Consider the following 15,779-nt stretch of genomic DNA (forward strand, 5'->3'; position numbering starts at 1 on the left):
TGCCACGTGGATATGAAGGCACGGACGTGTGACTCCGCGTCAGGTCCGTCGGCATATCGTGGGTATGGGTATGGCATGATGTCGTATTGTGGTTCTTCTGGTAGCACCGGAAAAGGGTTTAGTTCCGGTTGATTGACCTCCGGAGGGCTCGACGGGGGTTCTGGTGGTGAATCAACCCGCGATCGAGTGTCCGGTGGCGAGGATTGCACTGGACAAGCCCCCGATTGATCGGGAAAGGATTGGTCAGTGACCGCCGAGTCGAAAGTTCCTTCGACTGGCTCAGGGCGTCGGACGGGTGGCTGAGACCTCGTGGTGCGAGAGGGCGCCGTAACGGCGGCTGGTGGTTACCTTCAACGAAGTTCGCTGTGCACTCACAACTGTAACCGAGCATGCCAAATTGTGTTACCCGTTCCTTTGGGTGAACACCTTCGATAGATCTCCGTCTATCGGTCTTCAAGGGCGTGGTACGTGAAGGCTCGTAACAGAGGCGTCGAGAGAGATACAGGGCTCAGAGAGAAAACACTAGCGAGGTTTTGATAGACGTGGCGGCGTGAAACTCATAGGTATGGATCAAAGCACAGACTCATGCAGCAAAATAGGCACAATTAAGATATATTACTATGGCAGAAAAGGATTACAGAACACAGCCTATGGCTGGTGACCTTACGAGTTTATCTAATTACGAATGACTAAGCTAGTGCTTCCGCCTATAGTTTTCTTCCCTCTCTTTCTGAGGTACTGCTCCTCATTTAAATAACTTTTCCCTTAATACACAGCCGAGCCGTCGGCGGCCCATGATACTCGGACTCGGTGTTTGCTAATTTCCTAATTTTACATTTCTATCCTCTGGACAACATTCCCGAATCTGAATCCGTAAGCTCGGTACCTGGAATTCGACCAGCATGACTGCCTCTAATCCGAATGCTAACCGGAACAGTTTTGTTTGGATGCTTGTTTTGTACAATGTCTTGTAAGCCCAGATCGTACTGTGCAGCTTCGTGTCCCAATCTGTCTGATTTTCATTGACGATCTTGCGCAGGATATTCTGTAGCGTTTTGTTTGTTGACTCCACTAATCCGTTGGCTTGTGGGTAGTACGGGGTGCTCCGTTTATGTACTACCGCATAGAATGACGTCAAGCTCTCCACCACCTGTCCAAGAAAGTGCCCTCCTTGGTCGCTTATCAGCTCTATGGGGCATCCATACCGGCACCAAATGCATTCATATAAGAATTTTGTCGTCGACGTCGCGGTGTTATCTCATAAGGCTTTGGCTTCCACCCATTTAGTGCAGTAGTCTGTCGCGACGATCACATACCGGTTGCCAGTTCTCATTACCGGTGGTTTAAATGGTCCGACGAAATTCAGTCCCCATTTCTGAAATGGTTCCAGCGGTAGTATTGGCTGGTGCGGCATCCTAACTTGTTCTGTTGGCTGGCCCATTGGCTGGCATAGATCACACTCTTTCGCATACCGGACTGCGTCTTTCAATGTAGTCGACCACCATAAGCCACTTTGCCATATCTTCCTTGCCGTAGCATCCCCAGCATAATGGCCTCCGGCGACTCCGCAGTGTGCTTCCCGTAGTATTACCTCTTTCTCGTTGCTGCGCACCGCTCGTCGCCATATACCGTCCACACCTTTGTGGTATAGCGTGTCCTGTAATAAACAGAAGTGCCGGCTTTGTACCGCCAGGCGTTTCCTCTCGTCCCGGTTCATCTCCTCCGGAGGCAATCCGGTTCTCCGAAATTGGTGCATATTCGTTAGCCAACTTACCAGTAAGTGACGCTTTGGATACTAGGTAGAGGAGTGCCGAATGATCTACATGGAAGGAAAACTTTCTCCCCAATAAATAGTGCCTGAATTTTGTTACGTTGTAGATCATGCCTAAAGCTTCCCTTTCCGTGGTGGAGTAATTTCGTTCGGCTTGGGATAACTTCCGGCTTGTGTAATATACAGGCCGATACCATCTTGCCTCTGTAAGTTGCATCAGCGCACTCCCAATTGCAATGTTGGACGCATCCACGAACACATGAAATTCCTTCGCCCAATCCGGGGGTTGCACTACCGGCGCTTGTGACAATAGAACTTTGAGTGCCCGGTACGCCTTATCTTCGGTGTTGGTCCACTGGAACGGTGTTCGGTGTACCGCAGCATGCAGTGGTGTAGCTAGGTCCGCCAAATACCGGAGCATTCGGCTATGCCAACGGATTTGTCCTAAGAAACAACTCAATGCCTTTGCCGTTATTGGTGCCGGTGCCTCCAGGATTGCTTTTACTTTGTCCGGATCTACGGCAATGCCTTCCTTGCTCACAATATGCCCTAGTAGCGTTCCGCTGGACACTCCGAATACACAGTTCGCCGGATTCAAGCTTAGCCGGTACGCCATACACTTCTCTAGACATAGTCTAAGACACTTCTCTAGACATACCTTGTGGTGACCTGTTGTAGGTCTGCGACTTCGGCGACTACCATGTTTACTGCCGGTCGCTTATCATAGCTCTTTGCTGGACATTGATTACTATAATGTCCTTCTTGCCGGCAATAATAGCAATATGCTTTCCGGGTATTGCTGGATTCGGCATTGTTTCCTGTCCCCGGTGGAGGACCTGTGGTAACTGCGGGGCTTTGGTCCGGTTGGCTACTTGAGGCGCCTTTTTCCGGTTCACGTGACTGGCTCCCTTTTTTGAAATGCCGTTTTTTATTAAAGTTCTTTTTGTTGCGGCACCCTTGCCGGGGTTGGTCGTCATATCTCCCGTAATCTTCCTGTCGTTGGTGATACCCGGGGGAATGATCCCGGTTGTGATGCTCGTACCGTCTGTTGTAATCTCGATACCCATCATATCTCTTGTACCGGTCATAGTTCTCTCGCCGATTGTCGTACCGGACATCTTGTGCTGGTCGATGTCGCTCCTCTCGCCGCCAGCGTTCGTCTTCTTCGTCTCGGCTGCTACGTGGCTCGATTTGCCGGATTGGTGGTGCTTGCCGATTCAATAAGTTATATTCGCACCGGTCCATCGTGTGGCTCGTAGATTGGCAGAGTAAGCAGTGCGTCCGCATGGTGCACTCCAGTGACGAGTGTCCGGAATTCAAGCTGGTCGTGCATTGGATTGCTTGCCATGTCCTCATTGGTTGGTAACGCTCGTTGGAGGGCTCCCATTGTTAGCCAAGAGCTTGTTTTCTCCATTTCTCTAACCCGGTCGATGACCTGGTCGACGGTGCTTGTGCGAAAGTCGATGACTGTGCATACCGTTCGTAGAGGTTCCCGGAGCGCAGCTAAGAATATAGCCTGTGTTTCTTCCTCCGGAGGAGCGCGGGTAAGCTGACTGTGCATTCGTTGAAACCGGATGACAAACTGCGGAATGCTCTCCCCGGGGTCCTGCCGGATGGTATAAAATAGGCCCACCATTTCTCTCTGGTCCACCTCCTTTTGAAAGAAGTGCAAGAATTTGTCTTTCAGGTCTGCAAAGGTGGTGATGGTGCTGCGATCCTGCGTTCGGTGCCATCTGGCGGCCGGTCCTTCCAATGTCACGCCGAATTCGGCTATCTTAGATCGTTCCTCTTCTGCCGCGGTTAACCGTTGTGACACATGGTTCGCCTCCCATGTTTGTTGAAACGCGTGAACATGACCCTCCGCGTCCGGGTCATCCCGATACTTGGAGTACTGGAACGGCATGTCGTCGTCCGGTGTCGGTATGCGGGCTGGCGATGTCGGTGGTCTTTCCTGCTGTTCTGTTGGCGTCAGAGGTCTTTGCCGGTCTTCCCTTGGTGTTGCCGGCTCGACATCCGGTGTCAGAGGTCTTTCTTTGTCTTCTTCCGTCTCCGGAGGTTGCTCCACGTCTAGTGCCGGGGGTTCCTGGTCTGCCAACTCTGGTTCCGGTGTTGGTACTGTATCCGATTCCTCGTCCTCCGGTCCTCCTGGGGTGTTGTTACTGCTGCGATAGTTCGTGTGCGCGCTGTAACCCCCTTTCGAATCCGATTCCAGCGCTGGAAATGCTTCGGATTCGCCGTCTCTTCCGACTAAGGCCTAGAGAAGGGATTCTGCTTCCCGGAAACTGCTTAAGCTGCTTCCTTCGTCCGGGTAGGCGTTTTGTTGCAGACGGAGCGACTCCTCCGCCACTTTCCGGATCACTTTGGAAAATGATCGATCCGTTCGAATTTCTTCCGCTGCTTGCTGGAAAGCCTCTCGCCGCCTTCTCCGTTTAGCAAGTCTTTGTGCTCTCTCCGTAACCGGGTCATTGTTTATGGGTGGGGGGTGGAGCCAAGATCAGCTCCATCCCCCTCCCAAGGGGGTTCGAGTGTGAGAGGAGAGAGGGAGAGATGAGATGCACAGAGAGAACGAATGAGAGAGAGAGAGAATCGAGACAGACACAATTTAGAGTAACTTCGATATCATTTTTTCATGCCCCATGAGTGAGGATTTATATAATAGAAGATCTTTACAAAAAGCCAAATGGACGTAGGTACACCTACTTACCTCACCTAACACTCACACATTCACATTTCATATTACACCTCACACACCACCTTCCACATTACACCTAACCCTCCCGTACACTTATACGAGTAACACCTGGCACGCCCGTGCGACAGTGCGTTGCACGTCGTACCCACAAGCCCATGCCAAAAAATCATTGACCGGAAACTCCATCGGTCTTCTCTGAACGGTCGGAAATCCCTCGACCAGAACATTTCTCTACGATCGATAACTTCGATCGGAGCTGGCATGACACAAACCTTCTCGTTCGGTCAACATAACGCATGATTGGATCAGACACCAATCGGCTTGTCCATTGTGATAAAGTTGTTCAGGGTTTAAAAATGATTGTGGATGTATGTGTATACATATTGTGAAATGCTCTCAAGAATAGCCCTCCTTTCATTATGTCTCAAGTTACATTTTATAGACTCTCTCTTAGCGTGGAGGGTGTTCTCCCGCTCCAATTAGCTCTACTAATTATGGGGCTTGGTGGGGGCCTAGTTTGGGTGTGGTGCATGAGGCTTGGTAGGGGCCTAATTTGGGTGTGGTCTATGTGTGGTGCATATGGGGCTTGGTAGGGGCCTAATCTAGGTGTGGTCCATGTGACCACCACAATTCCCCCTTGTAAAAAAAAAGTTACTGTGCAGTCGAAGCGCGACGAGGCGTGGACGACGGTTCCAGACGGGGGGATGACACGGGCGTGGGCGTAGGCATGAGTGTGGGCGGGGGCGGTGGTAGTTGTTGGAAGGGCTTCATGCGAGATTGGTGAGCAAAGGTAGAGCGGTTGTTGGAGGCGCGGCAGAGCAGGTATGTAGTGTCGCGTATCTGCTTTTGAACTTCGAAGGGACCGATCCATCGGTGCATGAGCGATTCGCTGAGACCGCGACGACGGATGGGGAAGTAGACGAGGACTTTGTCACTGACGTGGTATAGATGGTCGACACGGCCTATATCGTGTTGTCGTTTTTGGCGTAGTTGTGCCTGGTGCAGGTTGCTCGTGATGGCTTTGGGGAGGAGGGGCTGGAGTTGTTGTAGGTGGGACCACCAAGACACTGCGTCAGCGTGGAGTCGTGTGGTTGGTTGCGGGACTGCCACTTCTGGGGGTAAGCGCGGGTCCCTTCCGTAAAGGGCCCGAAATGGGCTAATGCGGGTAGAGGCTTGCACAGTTGTGTTGTAGGCATGCGTAACGAAGGGCAAGATTCGGTCCCAGGTTGAGTGCAACGGATCGATGTAGGCTGAGATTTGTTGTTTTAAGGTTCGATTGAGGCGCTCCGTCAACCCATTCGTTTGCGGATGGTAGGGTGACGTGAATAACTGTTGGATTCCTAGTTGTGTTGAAAGGAGGCGTAGGAGCTCACCGTTGAACTGGGGTCCTCGATCGGACAAGATTTGGAGTGGGCAACCGTGGGGGAAGATGATTTTCTCCAATAGTTTGGAGGCGATGGTCATAGCCTTTGCATCTGGGATAGCGGCCGTCTCAGCCCAACGCGTCAAGTACTCGGTGATGACGAGGATGAATTTGTTCCCTCCTTGTGACTCGGGAAAGGGGCCCATAATGTCCCATCCGACGATTTCAAATGGAGCTTGAACTTGTATCGGATGTAAGAGGCCTTGAGCCACTTGAGGTGATTTGATGGCCTGACATAAGTTGCATGCTTTGATGTAGGAGGCGACCTCGTGGCGTAGCCCAGGCCAATAGAATTTGCGACGAATTTTGTCGAGCACCTTATGAAAACCCAAGTGGCCGGACAACGGGTGATCATGGAAGAAACGAAGGTAAGACTGGCGTAGTTGCTCAGGCACGTAGACTCGGGGTTCTTTGCCTACTTGACAAAAAAGTAGGACATTATCCTGGATCATGAATTGCTTGGTGAGGGATGATGTCGGTTCAGCTCGTAGGCGGTGGCAGATATCTTGGATTTGTTTGTCGTGTTGTTGCATGTTGGCCATTTGGGACGAGGATATGGGGAAATCGATTGTGTTGGAGGTGATCTGGTTCGCCTGAAAGGATATGTGGGATAATCCATCGGCGACGATGTTTTGTGGACCATGGCGATAGCGCAGAGTGAATGTGTAATCCTGTAGCGCCAAAACCCAACGAAGTAAGCGGCCGGGTGGATGAGCCTTCTTTATGAGGGAGAGCAATGGCTGATGGTCTGTTTCGATTGATGTATTTGATCCGTGAAGGTATGGGTGGAAACGATGGAATGCCCAGACGATGGCGAGGAACTCTTTTTCAGTTGTCGCGTAATTTTGTTCGGCTTTGGTAAGTGACCGACTGATGTAGGCAATCAGGCGGAGTTGGTCGTTGTCGTCGGATTGGAGCAGGACCGCACCAAGGCCGACATTGGAGGCATCCGTCTGCAGATGGGCCAGGAGGTCAGAGGCTTGGAGTGTTCTCTTGAGCTACAGGAAGCTGGATTCGCAGGCTTCGGTCCATAGGAAGGGTGCGTCTTTTTGTAGGAGCGCGCGTAGTGGGGCTGACAGGTCGGCTAGCCGTGGGATGAAACGAAGAGAGAACGTGAGGAGGCCGAGGAAGCGTTGAAGCTGCTTGACTGTGGTGGGGCGTGGGAATTTTTGGACTGCTTCTGTCTTCTCCGGGTCCATTTGTATTCCGTCGGAGGAGATGACGTACCCAAGGAAGCGGAGGCACGTACTACCCCATCGGCACTTCTTCCATTGCAGCTGCAATCGATAGCGTTGAACACAAGTTAGGACCTCCCGAAGGACTTGAAGGTGTTCTGCCCAAGTGCTTGTATGTACCAGAATATCGTCTAGATAGACGATGACGACACGGCGGGTGATGAGATCATCGAAGATGGCATCAGCCATTCGCTGGAATGTGCTCCCCGCATCAGATAGGCCAAAGGGCATCCGTGTGAACTGAAAAATGCCTTTCCTAGTGCGGAATGCAGTTTTGTGGGCATCGTGAGGATTCATCGGGATCTGCCAATATCCCGAGGCTAGATCGAGGGAGGTGAAGTACTTTGATTTGCCAAGCTGGTCGAGGAGGTCATCGATACGAGGGAGAGGGTATCGGTCATGGGTGGTGACATGGTTCAGTTGTTGGAAGTCGACACAAAAGCGGTAAGAACCATCCCCTTTCTTTACCATGTGTGGCTCCGAGATCCACTCGCTCTTGGAAGGTGTGATAATCCCTTGTTGGAGCATAGTTTTGACGGCGTTGTCGATGCGCTCGTGGTCGAGAGGCGAGCGACGTTGGGGAGCTGCGTTGATGGGGTGGGCGTTGCCTGTAGGAATCGTGTGGTGAATCGGAAAACGGACTGAGGGAGGTTTTACAGGTGGTGTAGACAACGAGGGAAAGGTGGCGAGGAGCCGTCTGATGTCGTTGATGCGCTCCGCCGGTGATATCAGGTACTGTGTGTTGCTGATGTGGGTGGTATCCCGCGGAGTAGTGAAGAGCGCGATCGGAATGTGATTTGGGAGGATGAGCTGTTGTGCGGAGAAATCGAGACAGGCTCGACTATGGAGGAACCAATCACATCCCAAGGTGATTGGGAACAACTGGCGTGGGAGGACGTAGAAACGATGGTGGATCTGGGCGGAACTAATGGTGAGCATGCACCTGACTTGTGTATGTGAGTGGTACACCCGTTGTTGGTCGCCGAAGAGGATTTTAATGGGCGGTGCGTGGCTCGTGGGAAGTTGTAATTGGGTGACTAAATCTGCGCTGATGGAAGAGATGCTGCTGCCGGAGTCGAGGAGAACTTCTTGGGTCGTGTGCTGGAGGCGGGCGATTGTGGTACAAACGGGCGAAGTTGATGAAGTGGAGGCGTGGACGTGCGGGGGCGGCTCAATCGTGGGAGAAACGGGAGAAGTTGAGGACGTGGAGACGTGGACGTGCGGGGGCGGCTCTCCTTGCGGCACCCCGCGCATTAGTTTTCCGGGAGCTCAGAGAGGGAGGCAGCGTCAGCTAATTGGACGTTCTGCTTCTGTTGGTGATTCTGCCACTTTCGGCAGTGACGCCGAATGTGGCCATAGTTGTTGCAGTAGAAACATTTGGGGCGTCCCTGGCTGTCTCGTTCGGGCAATGCACGCTTGGCACGTAATTGCGTGTTCTGGATGTCGATGTCCATGGGAGTGACGGCTGGTATAGTGTTTGTATGATCATGACTGAGATTACCTGGTGTGTGCATGTCGTGCGCGTCTACAGCTTCGATGCGTTGGGCAGTGAGGATGGCTTCGTGTAGTGTCGTCGGGCCTTGATCGCGTACACGGCGGCGGAGGTCATGTCGTATACGCGGCCAGAAGAAAAACAACTTCATGTCCTCCGACATGTTGGCGTCAGCCCGGCGTAGGATCTGCACAAAACGAACCGCGAACTGGGTGATGGGTTCGCGTGGTTGTTGGGTAATTGACTCAAGTTGTTGTAGGGCCGTCTGGCGGGAGTCTTGATGAGCAAAATTCCGAATCATGGCTGCCCGTAACAGATCCCAGTCGTTGCGTGTCTCTTCGGGTTGTTGTACAAGCCATGTTGCCGCGATATTCTCGAGGAGTGTCTTCATCTCCATTGCCTTCCGAGGGTGTGGCCACTGGTGGTAACTGGCCACCATTTCGAAATGATCCAGCCAAGAGAGGACGTCTTCCGATTGTAGGCCGGAGAACGGTTTTGGGCGAACTCGAGAGTCCGGGAGATTTTGTTGTGGCTCGGATCGTGCTGAAAGAAAGGACAACATGGCTTGGTTAGTATGGTTAACTTGTAAAATGATGTTGGACAGAGCTTGAACCAGTTGGTCGATTGGCGATGTGGGCTGGTGTCCTTGATTGTGTTGTAGGAATTCCGGATTCATCGAGTTTGCGTTGCCGTCGTTGTTGTCGTGTTGCATCGTGGCGGGCGTTGTTGGGGTCGTGAGTTGGGGTGGATTGGCCCGTCTTCTCCACCAAGATGTGAAATGCTCAAGATGTGAAATGCTCTCAAGAATAGCCCTCCTTTCATTATGTCTCAAGTTACATTTTATAGACTCTCTCTTAGCGTGGAGGGTGTTCTCCCGCTCCAATTAGCTCTACTAATTATGGGGCTTGGTGGGGGCCTAGTTTGGGTGTGGTGCATGAGGCTTGGTAGGGGCCTAATTTGGGTGTGGTCTATGTGTGGTGCATGGGGCTTGGTAGGGGCCTAATCTAGGTGTGGTCCATGTGACCACCACAATATATATATTTCTACATTAGTATGAGTGGTGGTGACTTTTTGTACCATTGAGTTTTTGAAATTCTATTTCGTACCCTCAATTGTTTTTTGAATTTCTAGTGAGTACCCTTGGGGAATTCTATCAGCTGCCCTTGAGTTCTTGAAATTTGATTATGTGTACCCCTCTCTTTTAGGTTTCCTTTTTGTTTTTCTTTCTTTTCTCTTGGTTTCTTTTTCATCTACTTATCTCTTTCATCTTCTTCTGTCGTTTTTTCTCTTCTTCGTCTTCCTTTCTTTCTGTTTACTTCTCTCTGTGTCGTCGTTGTCATCATCTTTTTCTTCACCTCTTTCTCGTACGGGAAGCGGCCTTCCTTCTTCTTCTATCTTGCTTTTTCTTGGGAGGGGTGGGGTGATCTGTTTGTTGGCCGATGCTCGGTCGGCCGGCTTTGTCCGCTTGTTGTCTTTGTCTGTCTGTCGTGTCTGTCCGACGGCAGCCGAATCGTCGCTTGGCCGTTTCTAGACTGTCTAGTGGCAATCATTCGGCCGCGTCTCGGCCATGACTTGGCCCGCGTTCAGTTTCTTGGCCATGTCATGGTTGTCATTCGGTCGCCACTCAGACATGTCTCTATCCGGTCAGCTCTCTATTCTGCTATCACTCGGTCGATTGTCTCTTCGCCGGTTGTTCTCGGCCATCTCTTAGTCGTCTCACAACCATCCATCGGCTAATGCTTGTTCGACTGACTCTCGGCGGGTTCTCAGCCCTCTCGCACGGCCATGTCTTGGCCATAACTCAACCGCTTCTTGGCTGTGACATACTCTCAGTCGTTTCTCAGCCATGCTATACTCTCGGCCCTTTCTCGGTCGTGGCTAGACCATCTCGTGGCTGTCGCTCGGCTTCTCAGCCGATTCTCTGGTTCACGGTTGCTTTCTCGGCCGTGCTTGGGCTGACTCTCGGCTTCTTGGCCATGACTGGGCCATCTCGTGGCTGTTGCTCGGCTTCTCGGCCGATTCTCTGGTTCACAGCCGCTTTCTCGTCCGTGCTTGGGCCGACTCTCGACTTATCGGTTGTGACTGGGCCATCTCATGGCTATCGCTTGGCTTCTCGGCCGATTGTCTGGTTCACAGCCGCTTTCTCGGTTGTGGCTGGGTTTATTTGTGGTCGTTTTTGTTTCCGGTTGATTGTCGGATGTCAGTAGTCTTCATCCAGTGGTTGCCAAACCATTTGTAGGGCCAGCTCTATCTGGTCGGCTATCTCGGCCGAACTCTCTGGCAGTCTTAGTTGGCTCGAGCTCTTCTCAACTGCTTTCCAAGCCGTCTCTCAGCCAACACTTGCTCGTTCGGCGCCCGGATTACATTTCTGTTTTGTTCTCTTTCTCTTTTGCTTCCTCATATTCTTCCAACATGCTCCCAAATCCATTTTTCATGAGTTGGAAAAGAACAGAATTCTTCCTCTTCACGACTTCCACGTCTCCATGGCTAGGGTTTTTGGCAGAGAGAGTAACGAAAAGGGGAGGGGGTTGAAAGGCCCTGTCCATCAGGCCTTAGATACATTAGAAATAGAAGTAAGAGAAATCGCCATTGCCATCACAGATTGGCTCTCAACAGAGAGTCCCTACACACCATACACACCACTTTCAAACACAAAGACACAAACATGTAGAGAAGGAGACAAAGAGATTAGTGATGGAGACGGAGAACGAGAGAGACTTCTTCTCAAGGGGGGTAGGCCGTAGGGCCTGCCATGTGTTTATGGGTGGGGGGTGGAGCCAAGATCGGCTCCACCCCCCTCCCAAGGGGGTTCGAGTGTGAGAGGAGAGAGGGAGAGATGAGATGCACAGAGAGAACGAATGAGAGAGAGAGAGAGAGAATCGAGACGGACACAATTTAGAGTAACTTCGAAATCATTTTTTCATGCCCCATGAGTGAGGATTTATATAATAGAAGATCTTTACAAAAAGCCCAATGGACGTAGGTACACCTACTTACCTCACCTAACACTCACACATTCACATTTCATATTACACCTCACACACCACCTTCCACATTACACCTAACCCTCCCGTACACTTATACGAGTAACAGGGAACAACTCAATGAGAAGGAATCGGAGGCAATTCGGTTAAAGGCTCTGTGTGAACTAGAAGAACACTGACTAGCGAGCATTATGCACCTGGAGTTGGAACAACGACGACGGAAAGCGTTTGTAGATCGGCACCGGAAAGGAAATGAAAAGATGTTCGAAGTTCGCAAGCCGGTACTAGTGTTCCAGACCCGGATGGGTAAAATGCCAGGCAAACTACGATTTAGATGGACTGGACCGTACTGGATCACACGCGGGTTTAATGGGTCTTACTAGTTAGGGACACTTGCCGGCGAGGTGCTGGGTAAATGGGTCAACGGATTTAGACTAAAACCATACAAAGGACCTATGCCCAAGAACCTATTTGAACGAAGGGCCGCCACTGAATCAGACGCCGACAGGCCAACCACGACGACAACATGTGAGGAAAACGGCTACCACCAAGCCAGTAAGGGGGAGCACGAGCCGGCAACCCGGGAAAGCATAACGACGGCAAACCGTCAAGAGGTCGGCAAGGTGTGCGTTTCGGGTAAGGGTCCGATAGGACCGGAGAAAAATTAACCACACAATTAATTTTACGAAAAAAGAAAAGAAAAAAAGAAGTAAAAAAATCGAATGGAATCAAATAAATCATGAAAAGGAGTGGTGGAAATGGCCATGCAAACGAGGAGTAAAGAGGCACGTCGAAAAGGTACGAGGGGCTATGAATAGGACATTAAACCACTGCCACATGGCACGCAATGCTATTATAGTACACGACCTGCACATGCGGAGGCTCGAAAAAGGCGCCAAGATGTAGAGAGAAAAACCCCCACGCATCGAGACCTTCTCCTATCGCGAACCAAGGAGAACTGACGCAGACAGACGCCAGAAGATCAATCGCAGAGGGCTCGCACACAGAGAACCCCCTCCCTCAGAACTTTCTCTCTCACACTCTCCCCACCATCAAACCTCGCCAACGCTCTCCGACCTCGACGCAGAGATGGACTGCCAAACGCTGTCTGAAGCCGCCAAGAAATGGCTACGGCAACACGAACTGGAGGGTTTCTTAACGATCATGGAGGCGGCGCCACACAAGGAGGCCGAAAAGATTATCAAAGAAATCGACACAGAGGTGATCACGGAAGAGGCGATCCGTGGTTAACAGGCCTTCCGGAGGGAGGCATCTACACGATCGATAATCCTACCTCCGAGCAGCTCATCAAATATTTCGGTGAGTACTCTCTCGCTAGCAAGGGCTATAGGACACAGGGCGGCAAAGACATGTTATTCCGTGAAATTGCCCGTGTACTCCATGAGTTCAGCCACGTGTACCCTCGACCCCTCGTCATGCCTCAGAACCGAGCAGGCTTGATCATCGCAACGTACGAAGGGGTCAAGGTGGATTGGCCGGTGCTGATCGCTGACGGGCTGTGTACGACTATTGATATAGTAAGATGAAAGGACGACAAGGAAGGCCAAAAAATATGGCATGCGGTGATGCAATGGCTCACCCTATTGGCGCTACCGGTCGAGCCTGTCCAAACCAAGAAGTGGGGAAGAGCAACGGACAACACCTCGAAACTTGCTTCGAAATGGCAACAACTGTTGGCCTCCAAGGCGACTAAGGGGAAGACGGCCGACACAGAGAAGGCGGCAAAGGAGTGCGCTGTCGTGAAGAATTTCGGCCAGAGGCGGAAACCGGGAAACATTGGCTACATCGGCGGGGTGCAGCATGTGTGCTCACCCTTGTACATTTAGTGTGAATAACGAGGGCGCCTTTATGGCGCCGAAGAGTAGTCAAGTCGGGACAGACGATCCCATGTAAGTCGGGATTTATCCCACATTGTAACGCATCCCTCTCCTTGTTCTATAAAAGGAAGGGAGCGTCCTTTGTGAAAGGGTTGCCCATTTTTGTGTTAGAGGGTATACCGTTAGGTTTAGAGTTAGTTTTCTTTTTTTTTTTCTTCTTCTTCTTCTTCTTCACGGGGAGGTCGACCGTTGAGGGCTGTTTCTGCTCGGTCTCCTGTGCAAGACCCCGCTCTGTGTGACGAGCCCGAGAGCTCCCCGGACGACGGCTTGGCAGCAGACTGCTGTTGTAACCTACCCTACCGTGACCCGGCTCGAAGCCGGGAATGTATTCTCCCCCCCTTTGTAATATACATACAAGTATCCGTCTGTGCATACTTGTGTCTCTGTTTGTGTGGGTGTTTTGGTGTTCCCTTCCCTACGTTGCCCGTACATAACAGCGTGAGTTGGGTCGGCGCGGTGTGTGTGTGTGTGTGTGTGAGTCGGCGTCAAGGGTGCACTCCCTCTCTTTCTCCCTCTCTTTCTCTCCCTCTCTCGTTTGGTTGCTTTCGGAACGCGTCTGGAATCATCTTCTCAGCTTCCCTTCTTCCCTCGTCCGAGACCCCCGTGGTCCCGCCCTTCTACACGCACGCGTGTAACAACGCGACATCTTTTGGTGAACACGACGTGAAAGGCAGCAAGGGAGGATGGAGTCGGAAGACGACGACCTCGCGGTGATGGTGGCCGAAGTGGTGTTGGAGTCGGCACGAGTGGTGATGAGGCGAGAAGCAGCGCAACAAGCGGTTGAGCGAGTAGTCGAAAGAGTCGGCCGTTTCAACGGGGACGAAGTTCCATCTTACTTGAGAGCCTACAACGCAGATATGGAGGAGCGTAGCGTAGACGAGGCATTGAGGCTGGAGTTCTTCTGTCGGGTCGTAGATGTCCGGATGCATGCAGAAGTAAAGGAGCTCTGTGAGGCTCATAGTTCGTGGGAGGCCTTCGAAGAGGCGCTCCTGAAGGCATACGGAGGTCGGCGGAAGAGCCGGGGACGACACAACTTCGACCAGTGGGTAGCATCGGCAAAGACCCACCGGGGCGCGACCAAGGCGTTCCGAGAGTTCGAGCGACGACTTGCTGGGCTCCCGGAGCGGGAACAAGGTTTGGTGGGGACGAACAAGGTCCTATTGTTCGTCAGGTCGATCGACCGAGCGGAACGGGAGGCCATAGGGATGGAGCTCGAAGATGATGACGGAGCGAATGGGCTTACGGAGGACTTGTCGAAGGTCGGAAGGGTGTGCCAACGGCTAGACGATGAGTGAGCCGAGAAGGCTAAGTGGAAGACGCGCGACGGTGTGCCATCACAGCGGGAAGAGGCCGAACGGCAAAGGGAGCTGGCAAGGGTCAGCGTTGGGGCCAGGATTGCGGAGGCGTACGCAGCTCTCGAGGCGATGCTCGAGGAAGAGGGAAGATCGAGGCCCCAAGCTAAGACCAAGGAAACAAACTTGCCCCACGAGATGGCGGAAGATCGGTACGACGGTACCACGGGAGAGGGTGCGGAATAAAACGCCCTCTCGACTTGCGGAGAATTGCCGACTGAGGACAAGGTCGGGAGTGGAGAAGAGCCCTCCACGGGGATTCCGGAGACTCCGGCGATCGTGCCCGTGTGCCGACATGAGACCGGAGAGAAGGGAGGCGCCGGCAAGGAGTCTTGGCATGATGCCAGCGAAGATGGATGGGAAATGTCTTGCGAGGAGGCCGAGGACGGAAGAGGCACGAGAAGATCGGCATTCCGATTCGGATGGAGCGTAATCCGGTCGTGGATTGTTCGACCGAGGCCGGATTCGGCATGAAGGTGCCGATATGGAAGAGGGTGCGGGACGAGCTGCCCTCTTTTACATGGGGAGAAAGACCGACCGGGCGATGGTCGAGAATTCGAAGGAAGGTGATCAAAGGTTCGGAACGAGTCTGACAAGGTCAGCATCGGAGCCGAAACTCCGGACATTGGAGAATCAAGCTCAGGCGGGGCTTGATTGATCACAGAGCGGATGCTATCCACCGACACCACTAAAAGGGGCGGTGGTCCGGACGAGTCGCCGAAAGATGTTGCAAAAATCGGTTACCCCACATCCTATCCGGAGACCTCGGCAGTTCGGCCGACGTGGCAACGTGAGACCGAAAGAGATGGAGGATGGAGGCGAGAACGTGAAGAGGAGAGAAACGACGAGTTCGGGAGAAGTACAAGGGATGAAGAGAACAAAGACTGGTCCCATGAGATCTTCGCACCAATCCGGCGGTTGGCCCGAGTGCC

General features: G+C 52.3%; 1 pseudogene; it reads left to right on the top strand.

The window, feature by feature from the left end:
* Positions 1 to 15,779, top strand: part of LOC147866416 (uncharacterized) — a 44,405-nt pseudogene that overhangs the window by 10,515 nt on the left and 18,111 nt on the right.

This window comes from Azolla caroliniana, unplaced genomic scaffold, assembly GCF_043228905.1.
Source record: "Azolla caroliniana isolate FFs.n. ecotype wild unplaced genomic scaffold, voAzoCaro1.0.p SCAF_3, whole genome shotgun sequence".
Lineage (NCBI taxonomy): Eukaryota > Viridiplantae > Streptophyta > Polypodiopsida > Salviniales > Salviniaceae > Azolla > Azolla caroliniana.